Genomic DNA, 10,593 nt, shown 5'->3' with positions numbered 1-10,593 from the left:
TAGGAAATGTGGAATAAGATAATAATAACAGTTTAAGTTATGTTTTTCCATTTAATTCCATAATAACAAGAACTGTTATTGGTTTGATATTCCATTGGAAATGTGAAATAAGATAATAATAACAGATTAAGTTATGTTTCTTCATTTAATTCCATAATAACAGGAACTGTTATTTGTTTGATATTCGATTGGAAAAGTGAAATAAGATGAAAATAACAGTTTAAGTTATGTTTTTCATATTTCTGAGCAGGCAACTGGAGGTCGTAACATAACCATAACAAAAAAAACTTTTTATTTTTTATAGCAAAATAATCATTGACTTTTTTAATTTGAAAAATTGAACTTTGGAAAGTATTTGAATATGTTTTTCCCTGATATTTTTTATCAAAATTATATTTTGTAATTTTTTAGATATTCATGGACATAGCCAATTTTTTAAAGCCGGTTGTTAAAAAAACAAGAAATGAGATTTCCGCTTACCCAAGCTTTGGACAATGTTTAGTTTTTCGTTCGCGTGTACATTAGGATGTAACAAAAATGACTTTAGGCGGGCACTCAAGGGTTTGTTCCGGTGGGCATACTGAGCCCAAATCTTAAGTATGAGCTTGATTGGACGTAACAGGAGCTGGCGCTTTGCATTTGAATTTTAAATGGTATTTAATCTGTGATTTTTTTTTTCAAAAATGACACTCTTTGAGGCACTTTGGCCACTGAAGCGTTTATTTTCAGCACCACTGTAGGCCAGATCCTTACGCATCTTTTTGGTAAGTTTGAAGCACCCTAGAGCTCGGTACAGACCTTCAAAGTTTGATATTTTTTCAAAAAATCGGCCCCGTTAAAGAACCTCGCGACGCCCGAGACGCTATTTGATTTTCCCATTTAAAATTCAAATGCAAAGCGCCAGCTCCTGTTACGTCCAATAAAGCTCATACTTAAGATTTGGGCTCAGTATGCCCACCGGAGCAATCCCCTGAATGCCCGCCAAAAAGTCATTTTTGTTACACTCTAGTGTACATCAGTCTGTATTGCCAAAGACTTAGTTTAATTATTTGTCGAGCTTTCTCAAAAGTATTTTTTGCAGACTTTACAACATTGAAAGTAGATTTTTGAAAAATATTTTCGTACAAAAATCCTTTGTTAAGCCCTCACCAACAAATTTATTATACACTCATCTAGAGTTTTATTTGGAAAGGTCCTGTGAACATAGGGAATCTCATAGCTTATAGGACTTTCGTAACATTAAAATATAAAAAAGTAATTGTGAATATAGTTCTACCAGTATTTTTTTGTTCTTTTATGATTTTATTTGGTATTTTTCACTCATATTCGATCCAAAGAGCAGTTTTTGAATCGCTTTCGATGCTCATAGGGTTATGCGACATGGCCATATTCTGCTCCGGATCGACGTTATTAACCAGCTTCGTAATTTCGTTGTTTATTCTAAAAATCTCTAATCAACCAAGGGTGTCCACAATTCCACAACCTTGCGCTCAAGGACTTCCGGTGTTAATCCGGTATGCTTCACCACAATGTACTGTTCGTTCCATGCCGAATTGTTGCGCATGTCCTCGGAAATCAACCGGTCCACGTACACCAGCTCTTCCTCAAACAATCGTTAACTCTTGATGGCCGATCGGCGGTGCGGCCATTCGTGATAGTTCTTCTCGTCGGTGTTCAGGATGTTCTCCGTCAGATCCAGCTACATTGAAGGATCGTTCAACCATTCGACAATCACCTCGCGAAAGTACCAAACTTGATAATTCTTCGGATTGTCCTAGAGTAGTCCAGCTTATCGACGCCTTAAGAATGTCCCGCTGGTACTGCCATACCGTATAGTTTTTCCGCATCCTGTTTCAACCCAAGCGCCCGCAGGGACTTTTCCTGCTTGGAAATGACCACCATCAGGTAGGAAAACACGTCGTTGAACTTTTCGCTGTAGCGGATTCTCGCCACCGGATTCTCGTCGTCATCCTGCTTCAGCGGCTCGATGTCCTTGCACTCGGGCCGGGCCCGTACATGGTCCATTCTTCGCCAAACTCCTCGGCGGAACTGTTGCCGCCCGCCACCGCAAAAATTCGAACAAAATTCTCCGGCAGGAAACTTAGGGATGCTTGACGCTAGCAAGAGAGACTTTTGAAGAAGAAATTTTATTCGGAACGTCAAACCAAGTTCAAAACAAACTGTTTAAAATGCACTCTCAAACCAATTCCCAAAACTATTGAACTTGATAATGAGTAGCTTTGTACCGAATTAAGGATTATTTTCTGAGTAAATTCCAATTTGCAACTGTTTCTGATTTTAGAGTGTAGGGTTTGTTTACATTAAACCGGGGGTGGTGAGGTGGGAATGGGAACGCTTGGAAAAGGAATCCGCCCAAAGTGGTCGTCTCCAAATTACGTTTCTCTGCTAATGTTTTGAACTTAATTTTCTGAAAAAAAACGAATTGTTTCATAAGAAAAAAGAAATATGAATGTGCAGGATGCTCATTTATGGGAGAACTGGTTTTCAATTTAAAAGCTATTAATTTTATATTTTCTAACTCAAATATGCATAAACGTTTTTTATGGACGCCCCCTGCTCTCACACGTAAACGTCAACAATGCGATCGCAGCAGGCACTGTTTTTTCGTCGTCGCGGCAGGCTGTTGTTTATTTTTCGTGTGCGCCAGATCTGCAGTTGCTCGTCGCGTGTGGATCGAGTTTGTACCGAATTCCGTTTCCGGATCCCTTTTCGGTAGTTCCGTCGTGTGTGTATGTGCAAAGGGTAAAACGCGATAATCGGGAAAAATGTTCTTTTTGGCGAAAGTTTTGTGTTTTTCTTCGTCAAGGAGAAGATTGCTGCAGCTGGAGGGAAAAAAAACACAGCTGTAAGCGACACAACAGCGAATCCTCGCAGCAAAACAGAGGACAGGACCTGTCGGACGAATGTCCTCAGTTTTGATCGGGGTCTGAGGCAGTTCCATCATTTCGGGGAACTTCAGTAATCGGCAGGATCCTGGTCAAAGGGTGAGCAAATTTTTGTGTTTTTCAAGTGCTTCATCCGGAAAGCAAAACAATGTAAATGGGCTAATGCCGAAGTGTAAACAAAGCGGCTATCCTGCTCACGTCAGTTTATGTTTACATTAAGAACGATCAGGACATACTCTTTGTTTACACTTAGACATTGGCCTTATTACATTGTTGTGCTAGAGTTATTTCATTATTTTTGATTGTTCACACACTTTCGTGTTTCCAAGTTTCCAAACTTTTGCAAATGCTGTTTATTGACGGGGAATTTCTTTTCAGATTCAAAGAAGAGGAGGCTTAATACGCTAACGGTGGAGCGGTCCAGAATGCCGACTGTTCCGAAGCCAAAGATGATTCTGCAACCTGTAACGGTTGCGATGAGGACGACCTGCAAGCCAGCAGAAGCAAACTTGGGTAATCGGGGCAATCAGTTAAGTAAACTTATTTTTTTAGCGGTAGATTTTCCTCCCCCTTCTCTTCTTCCTCCTCCTCCTCCCCCCCCCCCCCCACTACTCCTACACCTTCTGTTTGACCTTATAAGTTCTTCTTCAGCTTATCCTCCTAGGCTTTTCTGAATCTTTTAACGATTTTAATTTTGAAATAGCTCTTTTTTGCAACTAGAACCCACAAGTTCCACTTGAAAATTATTAAGTTTGGTTAAGTACTTCAAAAGTATCGTTACAAACACTGATGGTGGATGCAAAAAAGACGAATTACAGATAACCTCAAAAGCTAAAAAGGTGATGTCGTAAATCAACACCTTGACATTCGACCTCTAACGGATATATTTCAAGTAAAACAAGTAAATGGGCAAAGTTGGATTTGTAAACATGCAATCTATCCTGTCCACGTCAGTGCATGTTTACATTTAACATATCCTGCCATGTTAAATCTAGCAAAACAATGCCAAAGGAGTGTAGTGGGGTTGTAAACAAAGAATGTATCTTGCTCACGTTATTGATAATGTTTACATTTGGCATGAAAGGGATACACTCTTCGTTTACAAACCCACTACGGCCTTTTGGCATGACTGCTTATTCACAAATCCAAATTGGCCCATTTAGTTTGTTTTGCTTAATTTGAAAATAACCTTTAACTACGCTTTTTAACAGGCTTTTTGAGTGCATTCAGGCACAATTTTTTTAACTGTAAGCTTTTGCAACTTATTTTGTGGATAAAACGTCAATTTCTGAGGTGGTTTAAAAAAGTTTTGAGAAAAAATAGTAAAAAATAAGTTTTTGTTCGATTAGAACAAAAATGTTTATTTCGTCCCAAATAGTTGTATCCAACAGGTAACTATTATTATAGAGTAAACAAAATCGCATTTTCAAAGGGAAAATAGTGTATGAAATATGCCTTTGCAAGTATTATCTCCTATATTGATTTTACAAGGAATCTGAGTAATTTGAATGATAATTTATTATGAAATTTTATATACTTCTTAGAGAACCTAACATTATTTTGTTATGTATATTTCATTTTGTTGAAACTTTTATTTGAGCAAAATTTGTCAACTTTTTCGCCTAAATCAAAGCCGACATTTTGGTTTGCTCTATATTTTGTTGGTATATGTAATATTTGGTTTAAAATATTTAAATATTTTTTATTGCAGGTTACGGTCTTGGAGTCGATGAAGGCTGCATATTGGAAACTCGAGTTAACGACCACAACGCTCCATTTATTATCAGAAATTCTTCCTGTGGCGATGCTTATCACTTTAATGATATTCTTCAGATAAGTGCCTTAATTTTTCAAGAAAAAGAATAAGACACTTTGTGATAATTTTTCTTTATTTTTAGGTTGGACTTCAACATTGATCGGCAAAAATAATCAATCTGATTGTATCGAAAAACCAGAGGAGTATGAGAGATTACGGATTTTGACGGATAAAATAATAACACTTTTTGTTATGCAATCAATCCATAATAATAACAGTTTTTGTTATTTGGGTGCTCCCCATCTTTCGCTCAGAATAACTAATCTTGTTATTCTATAGTTCTGGACTCTTTGTTATTAGTATGTTATTGTAATAACAGAGCAATAACAATTTGAGTTATTTTTCGAACAAATCTTTGTTATGGAAATTTGTTATTTTAACAACTAATCCGATCATCCCAATAACGGATTTTGATCTTCTCACAATATCAAAAACTGACCTTCCCAAGTTATTTCCGTCTGCTCGGGTGTGCATTGGTTCACCCGTAAAAGTCTCCATACAAAAATGTTACGTAAATATTAGAGCGTCCAATTTCCCGTCCCGGGAAAAAAATTCCCGGGAATTCCCGGGATTTCCCGAAAAAAAAAATTCCCGAAATTCAAGCGGAAGAAAACATTTTCTTAAATTTTTGGAACTATTTTTTGAAAAACTCCTTATCTCAAAATTATTATTGAGATTTTTTACATTTTTGTTTACCATGATCAAATGAGATGAAAATCGAATTTGTGCAAAAAGAATTAATTCAATTGGCTGAATATCTAGTACTAAAGAAATTACAATTTGAAGTAAAAGAATTATGGAGCACTAGTGCAACTACAGGTTAGAGGGTTAAATGTGAAAAAATAGTAGACTTTTTGTGGAATGATGTTAATTTATCGTATAATTCAAATCATGTTGCATAATAATACAAAACAAATCATTGAAAAATTACATTTTTTTGTTTGTTCTCAAAAAATGCAAATATTCAAAGCATGCTTCAAATATTTGAAAATATTGGGTTGTTTGGAGTAAAACCAACACTAAAAAGTTTTAACATTTGTTCAAGATCTGAAACCAATATTTGTCATGAAAAACATAATTTCTGCATGTTTTTTCTCATTTCAATAAATTGGTCACAGAGGCAAGTTTAAAATTTCTCATAAAAAAAAACCAAAATTCATTTTCTTGTGGTTGAGTTATTTTTTACATGCAATCAAGCTGTTAATTGATATTCACACTTATTTAAACCGCCGGGACCGTGGTGTAGGGGTAAGCGTGATTGCCTCTCACCCAGTCGGCCTGGGTTCGATCCCAGAAGGTCCCGGTGGCAAATTTTGAGACGAGATTTGTCTGATCACGCCTTCCGTCGGATGGGGAAGTAAATGTTGGCCCCGGTCTAACTTAGAGGTTAGGTCGATAGCTCAGTCCAGGTGTAGGAGTCGTCTCCCTGGGTCCTGTCCCGGTGGAGTCGCTGGTAGGCAGTTGGACTCTCAATCCAAAGGTAGTCAGTTCGAATCCCGGGGTGGATGGAAGCTTAGGTGTAAAATGAGGTTTGCAATTGCCTCAACAATCAAGCCTTCGGACACCTAGTTTCGAGTAGGAATCCCGTAATCGGGAACGCCAAGGCAATGCTGTAGAGTAAATAATTTATTTATTATTTTTTACTTATTTAAACCATTATTGTTGATGTCCTATACAATTTTGTTGCATAATATTAATTAAAACCAAGATCATAACAATTTTCAATAAATTTCAAATTTCCCGGGAATTCCCGGGATTTCCCGGGAAATTGGCTGAAAATTTCCCGTTTCCCGGGAAATTTGTAACCCCGGGAAATTGGACGCTCTAGTAAATATTCAAAAATTTGTAGCCTTTCAAGGAATTTGACAGTTGTAGGTATTGATGAGGGCTTTAAAAAAAGTAGATACACGGAAAAAATATTGTGACTTTTTAAAAATTATCTTCTTTTTTCATAATTCGAGAGACCTATCCAATGACTCTAGAATATTGAAGATCTGGCAACCCTGTCTCGAGTTATGACCACTTATGTGAAATTTATGTACTTTTTTGAAGCCGAATCTCAATTAAATGTATGCAAACGATGTCCGGATCCATCATCCAACCCATCGTTGGTTAGGTAATCGAGAGACCTTTCCAACAAGCTTACAACATTGAAGATCTGGCAACCCTGTCTCGAGTTATGACCACTTAAGTTCTATTTATGTACTTTGTTGAAGCCGGATCTCAATTAAATGTATGCAAACGATGTCTGGATCCATCATCCAACCCATCGTTGATAAGGTAATCGAGAGACCTTTCCAACGAGTCCACAACATCGAAGATCTGGCAACCCTGTCTCGAGTTATGACCACTTAAGTGATATTTATGTACTTTGTTGAAGCCGGATCTCAATTAAATGTATGCAAACGATGTCTGGATCCATCATCCAACCCATCGTTGGTAAGGTAATCGAGAGACCTTTCCAACGAGTCCACAACATCGAAGATCTGGCAACCCTGTCTCGAGTTATGACCACTTAAGTGATATTTATGTACTTTTTCGAAGCCGGATCTCAATTAAATGTATGCAAGCAATGTCCGGATCCATCACTCGACCCATCGTTGGTTAGGTAATCGAGAGACCTTTCCAACAAGCTTACAACATTGAAGATCTGGCAACCCTGTCTCGAGCTATGACCACTTAAGTTATATCTGTGTACTTATTTTTCTGGATCTAAAAAAATAGCTGAAATATGTCTCCAAACCACTCATCATATTACCCATTGTTGGTAAAAAGTGAGGAAGGCATCAACCACAAAGGTGGATTGAGTAAGTTTTTATTATATGTTTAGGGGACAAAAACCCATACCTTTTAAGCCATTTAGAAGTAGAGACCAAAATTTTGCGACGAGTTCTGATTTTTTTAAATAGTGATTTTTGTAAAAAACTTAAATGTAGTACTTAAACTTCATGACCTCATTTTTTAATGTAAAATTGAATTTGCAATCGAAAAGTACTTTACAATTTGTTTGATTAAGAGCACCGTTTACAAAAATATAGCCATTCAAAGTTAAATTTTGACCGATCAATGACCATTCCTAAAAATATTTTTTCCAATATTTTCTACAGGTTCGCCCAAGAAACATTGACATTGGACCACTGGTTGCTGAGATACAGCGGATAAAAGAAAAATAAAACAGGACAATTGTTTTTTTACTCTCTCTCTCTCTTTCAGTAAACCTCGTTAGATAAATGTACGACTCGTGCTGAAAAATCTTGTTTTCGCAGCTTGTTGCATAAACTACTATTTCGAAAACATCGAAAAAATTCACGAATGTTTGATTTTTAACATTGAAAATCGGACCATCAGTTGTTGACATTAGAGAGCCTATATGGAGAGGCGAAATGTCACTCTCAGGGTTCCAATCGAACTGTCAAATCGGGGTTCCAAACGAGCAACAAGATCATGCAAGAACAAGGTTGGAATCAATTTAAAATAGTTTTGGCAAAAAACGAGATTATTAACAATTACATGTATTGTAAAACTGTTGTTGATAATAATCTGGTAGTTTTTGTTAAGTTTTGTGCTTGTTCGGTATAAGAAAAGTGCCAGCTCGAAAGAAAAAACTACAAGTTTTTCAACCTTAAATTTGAATGACTTTGGGTGTTTGAAATTTCTCCCAGAACATTTCATTTTCCTATGCAGGTCCCTAGTTGACATATCGCCATTAGAAATTGAAGGTTTGGGTGAGACTTTAAAAAACTTTAATGTTCCTGTTTATTTTTCTAAAAGCCGCTGTATCTCAGCAACCAGAAGTCCAATCTTCAATGTTTCTTAGACAATTTTATAGCAAATTAGGGGGACAGGGGGTAATATGCACCCCCTAAGGGAAAACTGTGATTTCTCAACCATAACAGCATTTCTGTGAAAGAATTTCGTTAGATGTTCCTATTATTCAACGTCATCCGAGTGAAAAAAAAGTCTTTAAAAACCTCAAAATTGTTTAAAAATAAAAGATTTCTAAAAATATTTTTGATTCATTTCAACAACAATGAGGGTCAATATGAACCACAACATTGAGGCAAAATGCACTTCAACAAAGGGGCAAAATGCACCACAACAATAGAGATATCTAAGTGCGCATGTATTGCGTGTACGTACACGAAAAAGATTGAGGTTAAATTTTGTCCGGCCAGCAAAATCAAATGGTGCGCTAGTGTGTGTACGCGAAACGTCATAAAGCTCTATGGGGCAAAATGCACCGGGTAAAAGTAGTTTTCACTAGTCACCACCAGATGACACCGCTGTTTTTACAAAGGAACTTCACAGCGGTGCATTTTGCCCCGTACACGCTTTTTGCAGAAAATTTAATTAAAAATGCATTTTTTTATGTTTTTGGACTCATCTATCTACACAATACTGAAGATTATGGCAAAAACTATATAACTCAACACTTACAATAACAATAAATGCTTTTTATATTGTCCAATAATCATAATGAAAGTTCAATGAAAATTAGATGAAAACACAACATTTTAATGTTTTGCAAATAACTTAAGCTGTTTCTATACCACGATGCTCAATTTTTTCCAGCATGGTTAACCAGTGTTAAGCCTCCAATTTCTATGATTTTTCCCCCGGAAAATTCTTCCAAATACCGAGAAAAGCAGGGGGTGTATTTTGCCCCGGGGTGCATATTACCCCCTCTCTCCCTATCTGAATTTTTCAGGAATAAATCATCATGGACACTCTTAAAAAAAACTGGAATTCATCAGACAAAATTTAACCTTGAATTACTGTATTTTGAAAACGGTGCACTTAATCTGTAAAGTACTTTTCGATTACAAATTTGATTTTACATAAAAAGATGAGGTAAACAATTTTTATAGACAAGAGTTAATTTTTTTTACAAAAATCACTATTTAAAAAAAACATAACTCGTCGCCAGAAAAGAAAAAATAAAAACAAACATTAAAGTTTAAATGTTGCATGATATTTTTTAAGTTTTCTGGTAAGGGTTACTCTTTTGATCAATTTGTTTGTTTTTCTCTTGATTTATTGTTACACGTTGATGCTTAGTAGTTTTCTGTTATTTGGAACCATCCATAACCACGTGGACAAGTTCGGAAGTTTCAACTAATTTATAGATTGCCCTTATCAATTTTTTTTATTTTAATGAAATGTTTGCTGTTTTTGCTTTACTTAAACAAAATTAAACACAACACTATGAGAAAAAAAGTTCATGCGTAATTTTACTATAAATTCATTATGGAATCAGTAATAACATAAAAATTATATTTTACATCATTACCATCAAATACCTCGTACATCATCATAGAGTGGTTCTGTAGTGACTTAAACGGAGCACCGGCGACGAACCAGAAGCTTCAGGCGACAGAGCACGCAAGCGACAATTTCTTGTGCGCTCTCAAAGAGAATGAAAAAAAAAAACCAGCCGCCAGCAGAGCGATTCTTCATCGTTCTTCTGCTGGCCAGAGCCAGAGCAAACTCTAAAGTTCCATGCCATGCCAACATGCAGCCCGACTAAAGTCTCAAAGTCTCGGCCAAGTGCATTGACTTTCAGGAATTTCTGCTTTCATGTCTGCTTCCATCATTAGCATCATCATCGCTGGCCGAGTCGTCGTCGCTGGCGTTGTTTTTGTGCTGGTGTTTGTTGCTTTTGTTGCTTGTTGTAGTGGGTAAAACAGCCCACTTATTTCCACCCCAAAGCTCGATGACTGCCGCCGGCCAGAAGAACGAGGAGTAAGATGATGGTAGTGGTGCTGGGGTGATGTTTTGTTCTTCTATCATGAATAGTGGAGCGTGTAAATGCCTCCTCTATTGAAGTTCTTTGCTCTTTTCTTTGCTTCTGACCAAGTGTTCCTACTCACT

General features: G+C 36.7%; 1 pseudogene; it reads right to left on the bottom strand.

The window, feature by feature from the left end:
• The window catches only part of LOC120414455 (protein farnesyltransferase/geranylgeranyltransferase type-1 subunit alpha-like), a 13,639-nt pseudogene continuing 3,046 nt past the window's right edge, over positions 1 to 10,593 (bottom strand).

The sequence above is a fragment of the Culex pipiens genome, chromosome 1, assembly GCF_016801865.2.
Source record: "Culex pipiens pallens isolate TS chromosome 1, TS_CPP_V2, whole genome shotgun sequence".
In the NCBI taxonomy this organism is placed as follows: Eukaryota; Metazoa; Arthropoda; class Insecta; order Diptera; family Culicidae; genus Culex; species Culex pipiens.
This window is presented reverse-complemented; position numbering and strand designations above follow the sequence as displayed.